At 40.5% G+C, this 17,929-nt stretch overlaps 1 protein-coding gene across 2 annotated transcripts in view; it reads right to left on the bottom strand.

The window, feature by feature from the left end:
• SPOCK3 (SPARC (osteonectin), cwcv and kazal like domains proteoglycan 3) overlaps positions 1 to 17,929 on the bottom strand; it is a 109,920-nt gene that overhangs the window by 77,487 nt on the left and 14,504 nt on the right. The gene's annotated exons all lie outside the window — the stretch shown is intronic.

Below are 17,929 nucleotides of genomic sequence, written 5' to 3'. Positions count from 1 at the left end.
TACTGAAGATATACTACCATCCTCCTTTTCAAACTGACCAAAAAAAATCTTGAAAGGCATACTGAAACCAGGAAGAAACTGCTTAATAAAATCAACGATTCAAATTACCTTCACGCAGACTGGATACATGCATATTCCAGTCACAACAAAGAGGTAAATTTTCTAGATACTGTACCTAAATGACTGCCCTAGAATAGTTAGTGATAAACTGACCAGAGGAGTTGTGAAGCTGGAATTAATGGCCAGGAACTGTTGTGAGATGTAAATGTTGCTGAACTGATTGGGAACAGTGACCATGGTGCTTTCAAATTCAAATGGACAATTGTCAACTGAAGTCCAACACACTTAAATTTGGCTTCAAAATGAGAAAAATATGCCCAAATGAGGGGATTGTGGAAAAAAAGGAAGTTGAAAAGGAAAGTTAAGAGCATGGGTAGGCAAACTAAGGCCCAGGGGCCGGATCTGGCCCAATCACCTTCTAAATCCGGCCCGTGGATGGTCCGGGAATCAGCGTGTTTTTACATGAGTAGAATGTGTCCTTTTATTTAAAATGCATCTCTGGGTTATTTGTGGGGCATAGGAATTCGTTCTCCACCCCCCCCAAAAAATATAGTCTGGCCCCCCACAAGGTCTGAGGGACAGTGGACCGGCACCCTGCTGAAAACGTCTGCTGACCCCTGGTCAAGAGGATCAAATCTGTCAATAATGCTGTGGGTGGGGGGGCACAATAATAGAAGCTTAGTTAAAATATATAATGCAGCTCAGGAAGTGCCACCAGAGCATCAATACCATTAACAAGAAGCCAAGGAAACTATTGCAGGCGAAAAGGCTTCCTTCAGAAAATGTTCGTGTTGTCAAAATGCGAAAAAAGCGGACCACAAATTTGGCAAAAGAAATGCAAGCCAACATTCCCCCCCAATTAATTTTTTATAAAGTGTTCCAAAAAAAACAAATTTAACAAATCTCAGATTAGCAATTTAAAAGGGGTGCTAAAAAGCATTTGAGGAGAATATTGCTAAAAACAGGAAGACCAGCAACTTTTTTTTAAAAAAAAAAATGCAGCTAGGCAGGGGTCGGCAACCTAAGGCCCATGGGCCACAAGTGGCCCACAGGGATCCTTTAACTGGCCCACAAGCCGCCCCCGAACCGATCTGCATCTTCGCAGATGCAGACGCCGGAAATTGCATCTGTGCAGAGGCAGACACCGGAAATCGCGGGCATGCACGCTCCCACACACGCAGGATCCGGCCCATGGAGGGATCTCTGCTGGATTGAACCGGCCCAGGCGAGGTAAACCTTGCCAACCCCTGAGCTAGGGGATACCTTTGGATATTAATGGACTCAAAGGTGTGCTGAGGGAGCAGAACGAGGTTGCAGAAAATCTAAATGAATTCTTTGCATCTGTCTTCACAGTGGAAGATGTAGGGCAGAACCTTGTGCTTGAGTTGTGAGAACAGACTACGTTCTAGACCTTATTGATGAATTAAAAACTGGCAAATCACCAGGTCCAGACAGGAACTAATAATCACATGTATACTAATGTGCTCTAGTGGTAACTGGCCAAGAATGAGATCCTGAGGTTGTATTGGATAGCTTGATGAGGATGTTGAGCCAGTGTGTGGCAGCTGTGAGAAAAGGCCAGTTCCATGTTAGGGATTACCAGGAAAAGGACAGAAAGTAAAACTGCCCATGTCATAAAATCTATGGTGAGTCAGAACTTGGAATATTGTTTACCATTCCATCAGTCACCTCAAAAAAGATATTGGATAGCTTGGAAAGGTTAAGAGAAGGACAATCAAAATGATTCCGTGGCTGGAGCAATTTCCCTATAAGGAAAGCCTGCAACATTTGAGGCCTTCTACTCAAGAAAAAGCGTGAGTAAGGGGCGATGTAAGAGATATGTAAGTTATGCATAGTGTGGGGAAAGTATATAGGGTGAAATTTTCTCTCTCTATTTCTTTTACTTGAACCTGGGACCGTCTGATAAAATTGAACGTTGGAAGATTCAAGACAGACAAAAGATAAGTACTCCACACAGCTCCAAGTTAAACTATGGAATCTGTTCCCACAAAATTCAATAATGGTGACTACCTTGAACAGCTTAAGAAAGCATATTGGCAAATGAATATAGGATAAGGCTATCAATGACTACTAGCCATGACAGCTACTGTATGTTCTACCTCCACTGTTGGAGGCAGTACACTTCTGAATAACAGTTGCTAGGAATCACAGGTGGGGAGAGCACTGTTGCATACAGATAAGCCATTGTGAGTGTTGGACTATGATGGGCCTTTGGTCTGAACTAGCAGAGCTCGCGTGTTTCTTTTAAAGAACTGCTTGTATGTGCATGCACACACACACACACCCCAGCATTGGCGCAGAATCCAACCTATAATTTATACAATGTTACTTTTTCAAGAAAACGGATTATATCATCCATTCGTGCTGAAACAGAGAATAGTACCAAAAGTTTCTGAATGTTGCTCTTAGAAAGAGGTCAAACTGACATTTGTACAACAATTAACTCAACTCCTGTACTCATATCCTTTATATATGAAACCTTGCTGCTGTGAAGCACAATCTCTCTCTCTCTCTCTCTCTATATATATATATATAATCTACAATACACATGAAGATGAAGAAAGAGTTATTCCATTTGACATTTGAAGTCTACTTTTTTAAGATCTGTAAATGGAATATGTCACTCAGCATGAACTAGATTTTTTACCTCTTCTCCAATCCTTGCTTTAACTCCTCTCGCTAAATATGAACAGAATATCTACCATCCTTAAATGACCAGGAAGCTGTTTCTTTTCTTGTTGTTTCTTAAAATCAATGTTCATTTTTATTTAGAAAGGACTATAGATCAGCACATTACTATTTTCCCCCCTAAGTGATCAGCGTTATGGTCTGATCAGACTATGAAACACCACTATTCTGTTTCATCGACTTGGTCTCATGTATCTGCAGACTCACCTCCATCACTAACATAAATTCAATTATGCATCTTCAACAGCCATCACAAATCTCCCTAATTCATAGGAATTCTTCTGCTGCAATGGAAGTAGACTGCTATGCCAGGAAGTATTATGGCAATTTGAGCAACCTCCAGAGGTGACAGGGAGAGCTGTTGTTGCTTATAAACTGCTGGATATACCTTCAAGCATAGTCATATAAATAAATACCAGCCTTGCAATGCCATAAAAATTGTCAACCCATAAAATTTATTACTAGCCCATTTGCTATGCACACAGGTGTGTTTTTCAAAGACCCTTTAAGACATTTACATGTGTAATCCTACACAACCTATTCAGATATTTCTGCAGTGTTCAATTGGGTCCCAGGACATGCAGGATTAGGGACCCAGGCGGCGCTGTGGGTTAAACCACAGAGCCTAGGGTTTGCTGATCAGAACGTCGGCAGTTCGAATCCCTGCGATGGGGTGAGCTCCCGTTGCTCAGTCCCAGCTCTTGCCCACATAGCAGTTTGAAAGCACGTCAAAGTGCAAGTAGATAAATAGGTACCGCTCCAGCGGGAAGGTAAATGGCGTTTCCGTGAGCTGCTCTGGTTCACCAGAAGCGGCTTTGTCATGCTGGCCACATGACCCGGAAGCTGTACGCCGGCTCCCTCGGCCAGTAACACGAGATGAGCGCCGCAACCCCAGAGTCGGACACGACTGGACCTAATGTTCAGGTCCTTTACATGCAAGATTGCAGCTTTGAACTTATACAATGGGACCCGCACCAGTTGCAAAATGCACCTGGCTACTTAGCACTGCTTTAAAGGTAAAGGGACCCCTGACTTTTAGGTCCAGTCATGGACGACTCTGGGGTTGCGGCACTCACCTCGCTTTATTGGCCGAGGGAGCTGGCGTACAGCTTCCGGATCATGTGGCCAGCATGACTAAGCCGCTTCTGGCGAACCAGAGCAGCGCTTGGAAACGCCGTTTACCTTCCCACCGGAGCGGTACCTATTTATCTACTTGCACTTTGACGTGCTTTTGAACTGCTAGGTTGGCAGGAGCTGGGACCGAGCAACGGGACCTCACCCCGCCATGGGGATTCAAACTGCCGACCTTCTGATCGGCAAGCCCTACAGTAGTCTAAATTTGAGATTACCACACACAGCAGTGGTAATTTGCAATCCTAGTGCAAAAATTGAGTTTATTTCTGCATATGTATTTATTCCCAAGCCTGTGAGAAAAGGCAGGGTAAAAACCTAAAGGACATAAATAAAAGCATTTTTTCCAATACCGAAAAGGAGATTTGTAGCTATTAGTGCCAAGAAAGTTAGCCAGACAAAAATTGTCCAAGATACCAACAGTTAAGGGAGTGCCACAGCACCTGGTACCCCCATAGCCATATGCTAGTTCAATGCAAAAGATGACTAGTAGTCTACCTAAGGCTGTTAGCTCCCCCCCCCCCATCACTACTATCCATAAAAGTTGCCCATTCTGCACAAAGAATTTGCATACCCCCCACAAAATGGCAAAGATGGCAAAGAAGAGAAGTTTAGAATACAGCAGAGAAGTATAAATTATTGGCTGGCTGGCACAGGGGGGCATGCAGCTGTGTGGGAAATGCACTCCCACTCATTCCAAAACTTTCCTAACCCTAACAATTTTGTTTCCTAGTTTCTTGAAGTTGCTTAGTGTTTTGTAATAGGTGGTTTAGACAAAAGCATGTGCCTCTAGTATCAAATATTCTCTTTCAAAGACTCATCTGTCCACTGGCAATTAGCAGCTAAAAGCAGCAATTAGCACAGTATAGTCCCTCTAGCTGTAGAATCACACAGCTAGCTTAAGGAAATGTGGCACAGCATCTAGTAATTCAAAAATTCTCTGACATTTCTTAACAGGCTACCATATGTAACATAATTATAACATGAACATATGACAGCTAATCAGAGTCAGTGATGTTTCAACAGTTAAATGGGACTAAATATCTAACATTCCTTAGGGCAGGCATTTTATTTTCAAACTACTGTGCATTTAAATATAGCTATGCCATCATCTCCTTTTCAAAGAATGCTATATATAGAATTGGATTGCTTAGCAGCCCTTGGCAGTACACAGGTAGATAGATATACCGGTAAGTAATAATAAGCTTAGAAAAGGCATAGGTTAAAAACAACTTTGCAACTTTCACACTCTGATAACAATCTCTTAAGTACTTTAAATATCTTACTATTATGATGTTACAGCTGTTACAATTGATAGCCTGGCTTCATCTCTCAATTGCCTATTGTCTTGCATATTTGTAAGCTTCAGCACAGGAATGCAGATAATGAAGAGCTAAGAGTGGGGTTCTGCAGGATAAAAGACAGTGGTCTCCTCCAAACTGTCAGTATTTTATGGAAGGGACAGGCCATCAGTATATGTAGGAAGGGTTAAATTGATATGAAAAAAAATGATTGAAGTGCTCTGGGACAACAAATCCACTACAGACTTTCTGCAATTAAGGAAGTTATGGGGAAACGTATGGAAAAGTGTGGGATAATGAACAATGGATGGGATATTGTGTGACGTCCCTGCAAAGAAAATCAGAAAGAATGCTCAATAAGGAGCAGCGATTGTATGCAATGTTAGAAGGGCTACTACTTCCTCATCCCTGCATTAGACAGAAGGTATCTGAGCTCCCAAAAACAGATCCTTTAAAAAGAAAAGAAACAGTGTACAGAGTCAATAATAAAACAGCTGAACAAAGAATGCTTAACCAAATCATCTATTACAAACCTAGAAGACTGGAATAAACAGTAAAGTTGCATCTCCACTTGGCACCAAAATGACAACATTTTTGGTGGCTGGTGTACCTGTAGGAGAAGTTCTATCCCACAGAATCACCAAGTGGGAGATTGTTTTTCATTTGCCACCTATCTTATCTCTAAAAGCAGAATACCCCAGACCTAAGCAGCAGAAGACTGCCAAGGGCAGAACTATCACTTCATATCAATTTCTGGGAACTACCTGAAGCCATAAAGTTGTTTCAGCACTGGTAAGATATGCTCCTGGTGGCTCATGCCAGTCAATGAATAGCTATGCCTTTTGCAAAATGAAGTTTCTGAATGGTGTTCAAATCCAGCTTCATGTACAACACCCCTCCCATACACAAACAGAGTTCCTTACAGTTACTGATGTGTTTAAACCTATTTTTAACTAATTTTAGCAAACTGCTATCTTTGCATTAATTTACGCATTGATACCTGACATACAATTCCTCACACAGTGATTTGATCACCTAATTTTCAAGAGCAGATATATTATAAGCTTGAAAATATCTACCAATTCAAGAAATTGAAGCAAGATGTGAATACTTTTCTATAAAAGATGGCCTTCCTTAACATCTGAAAACTGAGTGGACTCATTCTTTTATTGGAAGTCCTATTTAATTAGTAGATTAACATCGAATTCTGAAAGTGCATTTCACCTATATCAGAGTGATTTCTACTACACCTGGATGCTCCCCCTGCCCCTAGGATTGTCCTAATTTTGGCCATTAACAGCCTCTTCAAATATAGTGGTACCTCTGTATGAAGTGTTGCGTCTGTGCATGTGCACAACGTGATTTGGCGCTTCTGTGCATGCACGTGACGTAATTTCACGCGTCTGTGCATGCGCAAACCACCGAACCCGGAAGTAACCCATTCCGGTACTTCCGGGTTTGGCGTGTTCGTAACCCATGCCGAACGCAACCCGCAGTGGCCGTAACATGAGGTATGACCATAGCTGTCAACTTTTCCCTTTTCTTGCGAGGAATCCCATTCGGAATAAGGGAATTTCCCTTTAAAAAGGGGAAAAGTTGACAGCTATGGATATGACTGTATTCATTGTTATAACCATTTCATTACACAAAACACTGAAGTAAATTATACATAGATAAATAACTTGAAAATGAAAATTAATCTAAGGAAGAAGATTTAAAGAAAAATTATACAGTGGCCAAATAATAATGAATATTCTAAAGTAGTAGAAACAGCTGGTGTGCTCCCATAGAAAATAGATCGTTTTGAATATATAAGAACTAGAGTAAAGATCCTAAACACTTATCTACCATGGGATCACTGGCTTAGTTCAGACATAATGCCAGCTCATAGTTTGCTTCTACATAACCTTCTCAATGCCTCCATTTCCCACCTATATTACTACTTTTGCAGTTTCCCACTAGAGCTGAACAAACTAGTTTGTGCAAACCAGAACTAAAGTTCTGAAAATGTGGTTTCTAGTTCAGGTTGGCACAAACTGCAGTTTGCCTGCAGGGAATGAAAAAGCCCAGAGCTCTTTCATGTTCTTTGGTATGGTATCTGAACAGAGCCATGATTTGACCTTTCAATCTGTTATCCACCTATAAAACAGAATTACAGTGATACCTCAGGTTAAGAACTTAATTCATTCTGGAGGTCCGTTCTTAACCTGAAACTGTTCTTAACCTGAGGTACCACTTTAGCTAATGGGACCTCCCGCTGCCGCGCAATTTCTGTTCTCATCCTGAAGCAAAGTTCTTCACCCGAGGTACTATTTCTGGGTTAGCGGAGTCTGTAACCTGAAGTGTCTGTAACCCGAGGTACCACTGTAATAGTCTAATCTTACTAAGAAGGATAAAGACTGCAAAGTTAACAGTAGTAACTAGTACTTCCATTGCTCACCAAAACTGTCACACAACTTTATTGCCTACTCATATTGTTGAGTTTCTCTCCCCCCCCCCAACCCCATGGAAATTTAACAATATGTTGTCTTGGATATTGATACTTCCCTCCACACAGACTGTGGGTGATATATTTGCACTTGCTTATAGAAAGCCAGTCACATCGTCAAGTCACAGAGCAGGAACACAAGCACAGGAATCAAACGTTATGACAGGATAGACCCTTAGCCAGCTGGGTTATTCCTATATTGTTAACAAACCCAGATGTCAACCCTGTGCCCATATCTACTCAGACAACAGCACTGCTGGACTTAATAATGTCAGCTATGACATCAAGAGTTCATTAATCCACATCTTCCAATATGATATGTGTGGTTATCTGCCAGCAATGCCCTTCTGCATTCTACATAAGACAAACAGGTCAATCTTTACTTAGGTGTCAATGTAATGCAGAAAGTTGCTGCTCTATAAAGTGTTTGATGAGCATTAACAATAATTGGAAACTAAGTTTAGGAAAATGTTATGGAAAATCATTTTTCAAGTGTTCATATTAAAAACCTGCCAAACTATATGGTCAATTTTTTTTTTGTTGAAAAAAACAACATACATTTTGATGTTAAATATATTACTGGGCTCAATGGAGCATTAATTTTGACAGGGCTTCCAGAAACAAGACTAGTGCATTGTAACTAAAAACAATACAATTCCTCAGGGGTGTGGCAGGTGTGAGAAGGACCAGCATAGAAGCATATAAATATTTAATCGTCTAGGCGTAACCAAATTTCATTGAAAGAAGTTTATCTGTGTTACAGAAATTATGGGGTATGCCATGATCCAGTAGGTGAGAGACCCCATGCACAGGGAAATGCCTCAGCAGGTAATCTCTGGGTGCTTCAGGAAGCCACTGGGCTAATAACCCTCAGATGGAATCCCATTGTTCTCTCCCAGATAAGTGCTCAAGGTATCCTTGCCAATACTTAACACCAATTCACATTGGCCCAGGGCTATCTCCCTGATATTGCTCTGTTTCCCCCATATGCTAATCTTGTTTTTCCTATATGTTAATCATGTATAACCCTTCCCTTTCGTGATGTAGTGATGATGTTTCCAAACTGTATTCTGGGATATGATAGGAGTTTTTAAAAGTTCTTGTAACGCTGCTCTGGGTGTGCAGTTTTGACTGTAACCTATTGTGCAATAAACCCTGTCTTGTCCTTGCTCCAGTGGCTGGACTTCTTTTATTTAACTCCGCAGAAACCAGTGGGCTTATCCCCAAGGGCCAGGTGCCTGGGCTATTCCACACCTGGGATTTTCCGTTTACAATCTGTCAGTTTGGGCAATACAGTAGCTTTCTCTTCTTCCTAGCATATTCTAAGGAGTGGACAAATTTTAACAGTGGAGTGGGAGAGAGACAAGAAATATAAAGATTCGTGGAGTGGAAGACATGGAAAGTGGGAAAATTCCTGTTGAGCCTGATATGGCCCTGGGCAAGCCACTGTCTCTGAGGCAAATCTAATTTATATTGTTAAGAGCATCATGGAGATAAATTACAAATCATTTTTATTCACATTCTGAGAAGTAATACATAAATAACTGAATAAGATATTTTTTTATAAAGGAAAACAAAAGCAAAATACAGATGTCAAAAAGTCATTAAGCAATTTAAATTGCTTAAACCTACAAGCTTATACCAGGTGAAACACATAACACAGATATATCAGGATCATAATGAATTATATTTTACAAATGAGAAGATCATGCCAGTTCTAAACTGCTGCTGTTTGTTCTCCTTATGTTATTTCTCCACCAACCTCATCATCATTCTTCCACTAAAAGCCCAAAAACTTGCAAAAAAATTTCAATGACACATAATTGAAACCTCATACAATCTCATTTACTTGTCTGCTGCTGTCACTGTAGCAGTTTTTATTAATGGTTATATCACTTCACTTTTTGTTGCTCATAAAACTAAGAACTCCTAAATTTCATATCCTACACTGTAAATACAAAACTGCTATAAAATGTTTAAAAGGTAAAAGGTAAAGGAGCCCTGGGTGGTTAAGTCTAGTCAAAGGCGACTATGAGGTATGGCGCTCATCTCGCTTTTCAGGCCAAGGGAGCTGGCATTTGTCCACAGACAGCTTTCCAGGTCGTGTGTCCAGCATGACTAAACTGCTACTCGCGCAAGGAAGACCTCGATGAGTACCAGAGCACTGAAAACATTGCTTACCTTCCCGGCGCAGTGGTACCTATTTATCTACTTGCACTTATATGCTTTCAAACTGCTAGGTTGGCAGAAGTTGGGACAGAGCAATGGGAGCTCACCCCATCATGCAGATTCGAACCTCCAACCTTCTGATTCGCAAGCCCAAGATGCTCAGTGGCTTAGGCCACCAGCATCCCTTTATAAAATGGTTAACAGGTACTAAATCCTAATAGTATAAAAAAGCCATTGGTTCTCTAGTCCCAGTGAAATGCAAGTTCAGTAAACAATATTTCATCTCTAAGAACTAGAACTGTTATAATGGGGCAAGTTATATTTAGCCAAATTATTTTCAGGAAAAACACCTATGTGAATGAAAATCCATTTCTATCTCTAGGATTTGGAAATTAGTTCCAATGCAGAGAGGAACTGGTGCTGCAGTTCAGATGCATAGGCTTACAGAAGCACAGCATATGTATTTTTTCATAAGCATTTGTTGACACACAAGATAGATAACTGATGACTGTGATTTCATTATCAAATGAAAGGGGAAAGACATGTCAACCATCAAAGCCCCAGTGGTGTGTGAGTATTTCACTGTGTTTGCATATATATCCTTCCTATCTTTCCCCTACATATCTATGCACAATTTCCTCCCTCCCCAGTCAGAAACTGTATGAAACAGGAACAGGTATATCCTACCCATATAATTCCTACGTTAGCAGGATGTAGTGACACAGAACATGAAGAAGGGGTAGCCATGTCCTTTGCCAGCATCTATCTTATCTGTTGCTTAAGAAAGCAGTATCCAAATCATCCAGCAAGCTCTAGATCTTGTGTTCTTTCTTCAAATAACAAGAGACAATCCTCCTAAGTTCTACCAAGTACCTCACAGAAAATCTTCATCTTCATTCCTTTAAAACAGAGGAAGTTGTGATTATCCAAGTCAGTCTCCCAATTCACATCAGCTCCAGACAGCATGGACAATCATCAGGGAGTCCAACATCAAGAGGGCCCCAGGTTAGCCATCTTTGCTTTTTAAAAATCAAGCTGATGAGTCACTCTAGCTTAGAAAGTATCAAATGGAAATTGGTAGAGGGAATGTATTTTGTTCATGGCTATGAGCTGTCCTACCAGTAACTTGGCAAAGATGACAAGCAGCTCTTCGTGTGATATATAAGAATTGGCATGAGTTTTAATGGTGTTGTGTGTGTGTGTGTGTGTGTGTGTGTGTTTCAGAGTACAAAAATGATACCTGACTGCAACATGTTCAAAGGAAGAAACAAGGAAATTATAGCAAATTATAGCAAAAAATACTGGATACATTCAATCATTTAACTGTGCAACTTCAGCTTTTTATCAGCTTTTCTTCAGTGGCTTTAAATACATCAGTGAAGAATTTTATATATTTGATCTTGTAAATGGAATGGAGGATTTAAGAACCTCCTTAAGAAAACAAAGTACATTGATAAACAAAAATAAACTTGTGGGTATTCACATTTTGCCTTCGTAAGTTTTAATTCTTTCAGTTAGCACAAATACAACATTTTGGGAGTTATAACTTGAAAATGTAATATTATTTTAACTGAGCTGGAGGCTTTCCTTGGACTTGGAACTCTGAATGATTGGGATCCATAACATAGGGAAGCTTTTGTATGTACAACCATATATCCTTCCCTACAGATGTTCACAGGGTAGATGTAGATGTCGGGGACAGTGTTCAAATTTATACCAACTACCCAAAAAATTGTTAAATGATAAAGCAATAGTCTGCAAACAATTGCAATAATTATTATTATTTGTAACTCAGCAGTGTTGCAAAAACTGCTTAGTTACAGAACAGGGTATTGAAGGTAAGTGGAATGCAAAGGAATGTCCTTCTCTCTCCCCCCCCCCCAATTGTTCACAAAACTTCAAAATTATCTAGCTGTACCATGGCAAACCTTTATCTTATTTTCACAATTAATCCCATCTACGGAAAACAATTGCATGCTGAAAATCTTGGGGAAAAATGTATCAAATGCATGCTGTACATAGTTATAAGAAATCTGGTGCAGAAGACCACTGAAATGTTGTCTCAGTTCACTTACTAGATTTTCACCATATATTTTTTTTTGTTTGCTTGCTTGTTTTAAAGGTATGTCACTGTACACTAGAGATCATTCTCACTTCCAGGCCACAGCTCTATCTTGAACCTAGTAAATAACCTTTGAGAGCTCTTCGTGTACCAACAGCCTCTCAGGTGACTTTCTTCCCACAAGGTTATGTGTAATACATGCAATACATACTACAAGACGATGAGAATGCAACTGTTTGTGCCCTTCTGCTTGAATAAATGCTATTGCTGTATATACTCCTACAGAATGCAGACAAATTAGCTAACTCTTAACGCATCACTGAAGCAATTTCCTCTGCACATTCAGATTTAGGTGTTCAGTTAGTGGGAAAGATTCTGTTTTCTGGACTAGAAATACTGCTTCCCAAATATTTACTCTGTTTTACTGTATTTTTCACTCCATAAGACGCACCTGAACATAAGATGCACCAAGTTTTTAGAGGAGGAAAGGGGGAAAGCCCCTTTTTTTTCAGGATCCACTCCAAGTTGTGCAGCTTCTTTTGCAAAGGGGGAAAAGCCTCGTTTGGGGGGGGATCAGCTCACAGTTGTGCAGCTTCTTTTGCAAAGAGGAAAAGCCCACTTTTTATGGGGTTCAACTCACAGTTCTGCAGCTTCTTTAGGAAAGGAAAGGGAGCCATTTCTACAGTTTTCAGACAGATAATCTAATCAGCCAGTCACATGTCGCTGGGGAAACAAACAGCTTCCTCTGCAGAACATTCAACAATGTAGGCCTGGGCAAGGGGGCTGGGCAGAAAGGGAGCCTTATCTGTCTCCCAATTGCTTGCTGATCAGCTGTTCAGTGGCTTCCTTTAACAACCCCTTCTTTGTAAAAAAAAAAGAAAGAAAGAAAGAAAGAAAGAAAGAAAGAAAGAAAGAAAGAAAGAAAATCACGATTTGCTTTTGACCCCTGGGCAATTCGGCTCCAGGGACCACCATTCGCTCCATAAGACGCACAGACATTTCCCCTTACTTTGTAGGAGGAAAAAAGTGTGTCTTATGGAGCGAAAAATAAGGTATTTACAAATGTGATGCAGTAAGAACAGAATTATTTCTCTCTTTAGCAGCCCTAAGCTCTGCTCTAGGATGTAAGGTAGTATTGTAATAGCTACATCAACCACTTCCTGGCATTGAAATTTAGATACAACTGTGTGCTCTTGAAATTTTTATAAAGAGACAAAGTTTCAAATATTATACTGCTAGGAAATTTTTCAGGATGCCAAGAATTCATAATGCACCATCACAGTACATGGAAACATATTTGGCTCAGTTCAGATGCTCATTTCTCATCCTTATTGCATCAGGGTGTGCTTGAGGTTTTCTCTCTCCTTGCACAGCCCCTTTGCTCCTGCCCATACATAAGCCACAATTAAATAAGGAAGTCCACAATTAGCCACAGTTTTCCCATTTCACCTACACTGCAAAACTAGGGTTTCCATCTTCAGAACAAACCAGACTATTAAACCAACTTCAAACTTCTTTTTAATATCCTGGCTTATCCCAGGATAACCATTGTTACCAGTTTCTTGTCTGATTGCTATGCCAAGACAACCTTACTTGCACTGAAATGTAATTGAGGCAACACCCTGCCACTCACAAAATGCAAGAACAGGTCAGTGGTCCCTCCAGTCCAACATCTAGTTTTCACAGTAGCCAACCAGATGTCAACACAATGACCAACCTGTAAGCAGGAGCTGAGCACAACAGGACTCTGCTGCCCTGTGGTTTCCAGAAGCTGGAATTCAGATGCATACACCCACTGCCAGTGGAGCTACAAAATAGCTTTAACTTCTATGAATTTGTGTGATCCTCTTTTAAGGCCACCCAAAATTGTGGCCATTGCTGCCTCTAGTGGGAGCAAATTCCATAGTTTAACTATGTGATCTGTGAAGTGGTACTTTGTTTCTCCTGAATTTTCCAGCATTGGGTGTCCCATAGTTCAAGTGCACAGTTCTCTAACCACTTTCCCCACCAGATGGACAGCTGGTTGTCCAGCAGGAACTTGCCTTAGCCCCAGCCAGAGTAGACAACGGTCACAGATGATAGGAGCTAAAGTCCAACATTTGGAGAGTCAAAAATTAATGACCCCTGCTGTAAAGGGAAGAAGTTTTGCTATCCTCAGGACACATATTGTGTTCAGAAACCATGCTTACTCGAACATACATGTAAACAATTGGTTTGATAACATACCAAATTTTGTTTTCTATTTTGCATAGTTTTCAAGATCAAAACTCATCAGAGGAGCCTCTGGAAACTTTTGTACATATTAGTTATGATGTAAGGCTGGAGAAAAGGTATGACCTTTTAGAGATACACTCAAAGGGAGGGTGCAATCTATCAGATGTAAGTACATTAAAACCTAATGCAGGGGCCTGCAAACTTTTTCACTGTCCCTCAGACCTTGGGGGGGGGCAGGACTATTTTGGGGAGGGGGGATGAACGAATTCCTATGCCCCACAAAATAATCCAGAGATGTATTTTAAATAAAAGCACACATTCTACTCATGTAAAAACACACTGATTCCCGGACCGTCCTCAGGCCAGATTTAGAAGGCAATTGGGCTGGATCCAGCCCCTGGGCCTTAGTTTGCCTACCCATGATCTAATGCCTAATTATATGCACCTGTAAATCCCTCTGATATGTACTTCACACTTATTGATCTAACTGGTTACAAGGCTGCAGGCTGAAAAATGTTTCATGATCATGTCAAAAAGCCCAGTGTGTTCTTGAAGGATGCACTCAAGCCACCATCATTGTTAACTCTGTTCCTGCAGCCTGACGATTTACAGGGTTTTCTCTTTGTACAATACAAAGACATAAACTGGCCTGTCAACAGTGCTGGTGCTTCAATTAATCTTCCTAAAGTAGCACAGCATTTCATCTGCTGCAGTAGCAGAGTTAGGTTTCAGCTCTGTCAACAAATACAAGTATTTTCAGCAGACATTGCATGAATAGGAATGATGGTGCATATTTCTTCATGGATTTTTGATCCATTCTGTGATTAGCTACATCAAATCCTGTGCAGAGTACTTAGTAGTATGTGAAAATATACGTTACTTCTTCTTTTCCAGATACTCTGCCTCCTCCATATCCTATCTTGTCTGAAGGGAGGAGGAACTCATTGTAAATGGGGCTGTGTGCCCAGAGTGGCTACTGTGGCAGATGCTCTAGCCACAAAGCCATATCTCTATTGCTCTTTTTAGCAGCACAGAAAAAGCATGACTGTGGTGATTTTAGTAGTGCAGAGAGGAAGGAGGGAGAGTAAAGGAAGAAGTAGGCAGTGCAAAAGGATGTGTTATAAAAATTAGGTTCAACCCCAGAAGGGAGTCCACGAACCCGGGGGAGAGCCTTAGTAGGGCTCCCCTCCTCTCAAGAGCACTTATGAATAAATAGAGACGATACAGAATCTCCCAAAGCAAGGCGGTAGCCCTTTATTAGAACTGCTGCAGCAGGGTGTTTTTGCGAGCAAAAGACCACGAACAAAGGCGCACAAGCTCCTATATAGATTTTTGAAATTGCCCCCCCTCCAGCTCAAGACCACCCCTCCATACATTAGAATTACATCACAAATTGGGAGGGTCTGGTAGGTAACAGTGATCTGAGCATCTTGGACCCTGCCCCCATGTCTCCTCTTGCCCTCCACCAAAAACCCATCAGGTGAAACAATAGATATTTACATTTCCCTATATCCCAGCCAAGTTAATCACACCTTTTTGTCTGACACTCAGATATCAGGATGCCAGAGATTATGACTCAGGCAGAGGGCTGCTGAGTAGCTGGAGGAGCAATCCCCCCCTTTGTTCCTGAGACAAAGAAATACTTGGTCAGTTGGAAGTCAAAATGGAGTGAGGCCTGTCTGTGCTGTTTTTCAGACATGTGGCCTTATTTGTTTTGGTACATTAATAACAATTATTATATATAAATAATATAATATATATTATATTATATTATATTATATTATATTATATTATATTATATTATATTATATTATAATATATTATAATATATAAATAAAATACCTTAAAATTCTTACAACAGATGTTTCATAAATGAGTGAGGAACTGCACCTGACAGTAGCATAAAGGGCATATGGGAGAATCTTAAGCACAATTTCCTGGTCAAACATCCCCACGTCCACTCACCCTTCACAAATAAGAAATGTGACACAAACAAATTTGGGACCCCATGCTTTTATGGGAGAAAATGATTTCCTTTCCTGCAATGTACCACAGCAAAATCTCCCCTAGCCTCTCTGTTGTTGCCCCTTCAAAGGCCTGAGCCTCCATCCCTTAACCTCTCTATTTCTTTCCCCTCCCAGCCCTTATTTTTGTTCTTCCTCTCAATGCCATATAAACTGTGCATCTGTGTCATGTGCTCTGCATATTCTGGCTCCCTCATGGTGTCTGTCCCTGGCTCTACATACTGTTTTGCTTCCCTGTCCTTCACCCCACCTGTTATGGGTTCATGGTTAACCTTTATTTTGTGTTCATGACTGGACTAATCAACAGCATGCTCTGGGTAATCTCACAGGCACACCATTTATTTTCTGACCCTTTCTAGCAAGTTGCTTTGTGGCAGGAAGCGTAATGATTAAATCAATGAAAATAATGAGTTGCTATGATGGTAACAATGAAGCCATTTGGCAATTGAAAGGTCATCAGATGCAGATTGCAAGATCTGAGACTCCAGAGGCAGGCACTCCTTAGGTAAACATAGATGCTACTAAGATGTAAATTTAGGGTGAGAGGAATAATAGCAGCTCACTCTAGGTGTCCAGGCAGGCAGGAAATCTATTCAATCTATTCAAGAGGCTATCTTGGAGAGGTAATCTTTCCTGATTACATTTCCTCAAGGTACCCAAACTCACACATTCACCACGCCTTGTGGAATAATTCTATGTAACAGTACATTTCTGGGTATAGGACAATTCAGAATGTTTCTCAGAACAGTGCACAGTTGACTCCAGCAGAGATACTACCACTCTCATAAACTTGTTTTCAAGGGTCATGTGTGTTAATACATGCACATGCAGATTCCTGGACACATATGCAAGACAATGCTGTTTATCGCCTTACAATTATGGAGAGGCTGTGCAAATATTCCAAATGGATCAAACCTGCACACATTAGGCAGGGCCACACAGACATGATCCCAACCATCCACTGCATAGAATCATAGAATTGTGGAGTTGGTAGGCAAAACATAATTAGAACTAATATTACAAGGATCCCGTTCTTAAAATCAGCAAAGCTTACAAAGCTAAGATGCAAGATACAGACTATCTGAAGTGTTCTTCTTCATTTATAATTATTTATGGTGCCAGTCTCCTTAGTTAGCAGTATGGGAGACTTTCACTCCAGGATCTTCTATTTTCATAACATACATCACAGTTAAGAATCAATGAGGAAAGTGATTTATGTTAGCAGCAGGATAACGAAGATCATTAATTTCAGCTTGCAAAATATATCCAGCCATTAAGCAACTGTTCATCTTACAAGCTTATTAGTGCAACAACTAAAATTACAGTCATTAATAGAGGCCATGACTGCTCAGCTTACATTATTACATGAGCTACATCTCTTCTAAACTAAATCAAAAGTCATACACTTCTGCCTGCTTCGTGATTCAGATTTCACTCTTCCAATAATGTGAGAATTTATCACATGACTCTCGGTCATAGCAAAGTTGTAAGCAAAAGAGTGATAAGTGGGCCACCTACTCCGAAAAATACAAAAGCCACTCCCACTGAACCCATATCTCACAAATCTTGTCTGTTCTTTCTTTCCTCAGGAATGTGTGCATGCACGACTCATCTACCACCAGCTGGTTTCAATGAGTATTTGCATAGTCCCTTTTGAACACTAAAAGGTAACAAAAATTCAGGTAGGTAGCAGTGTTGGTTTGAAGTAGTCTTTCTATATATATAGATATATATGGTGCTACTGGACAATATATATATATATATGAATAAT

Source organism: Lacerta agilis, chromosome 9 (genome assembly GCF_009819535.1).
Source record: "Lacerta agilis isolate rLacAgi1 chromosome 9, rLacAgi1.pri, whole genome shotgun sequence".
NCBI classification, from domain to species: Eukaryota; Metazoa; Chordata; class Lepidosauria; order Squamata; family Lacertidae; genus Lacerta; species Lacerta agilis.
The sequence above is the reverse complement of the archived record's forward strand: the minus strand, read 5'-3'. Positions and strand labels throughout refer to the sequence as shown.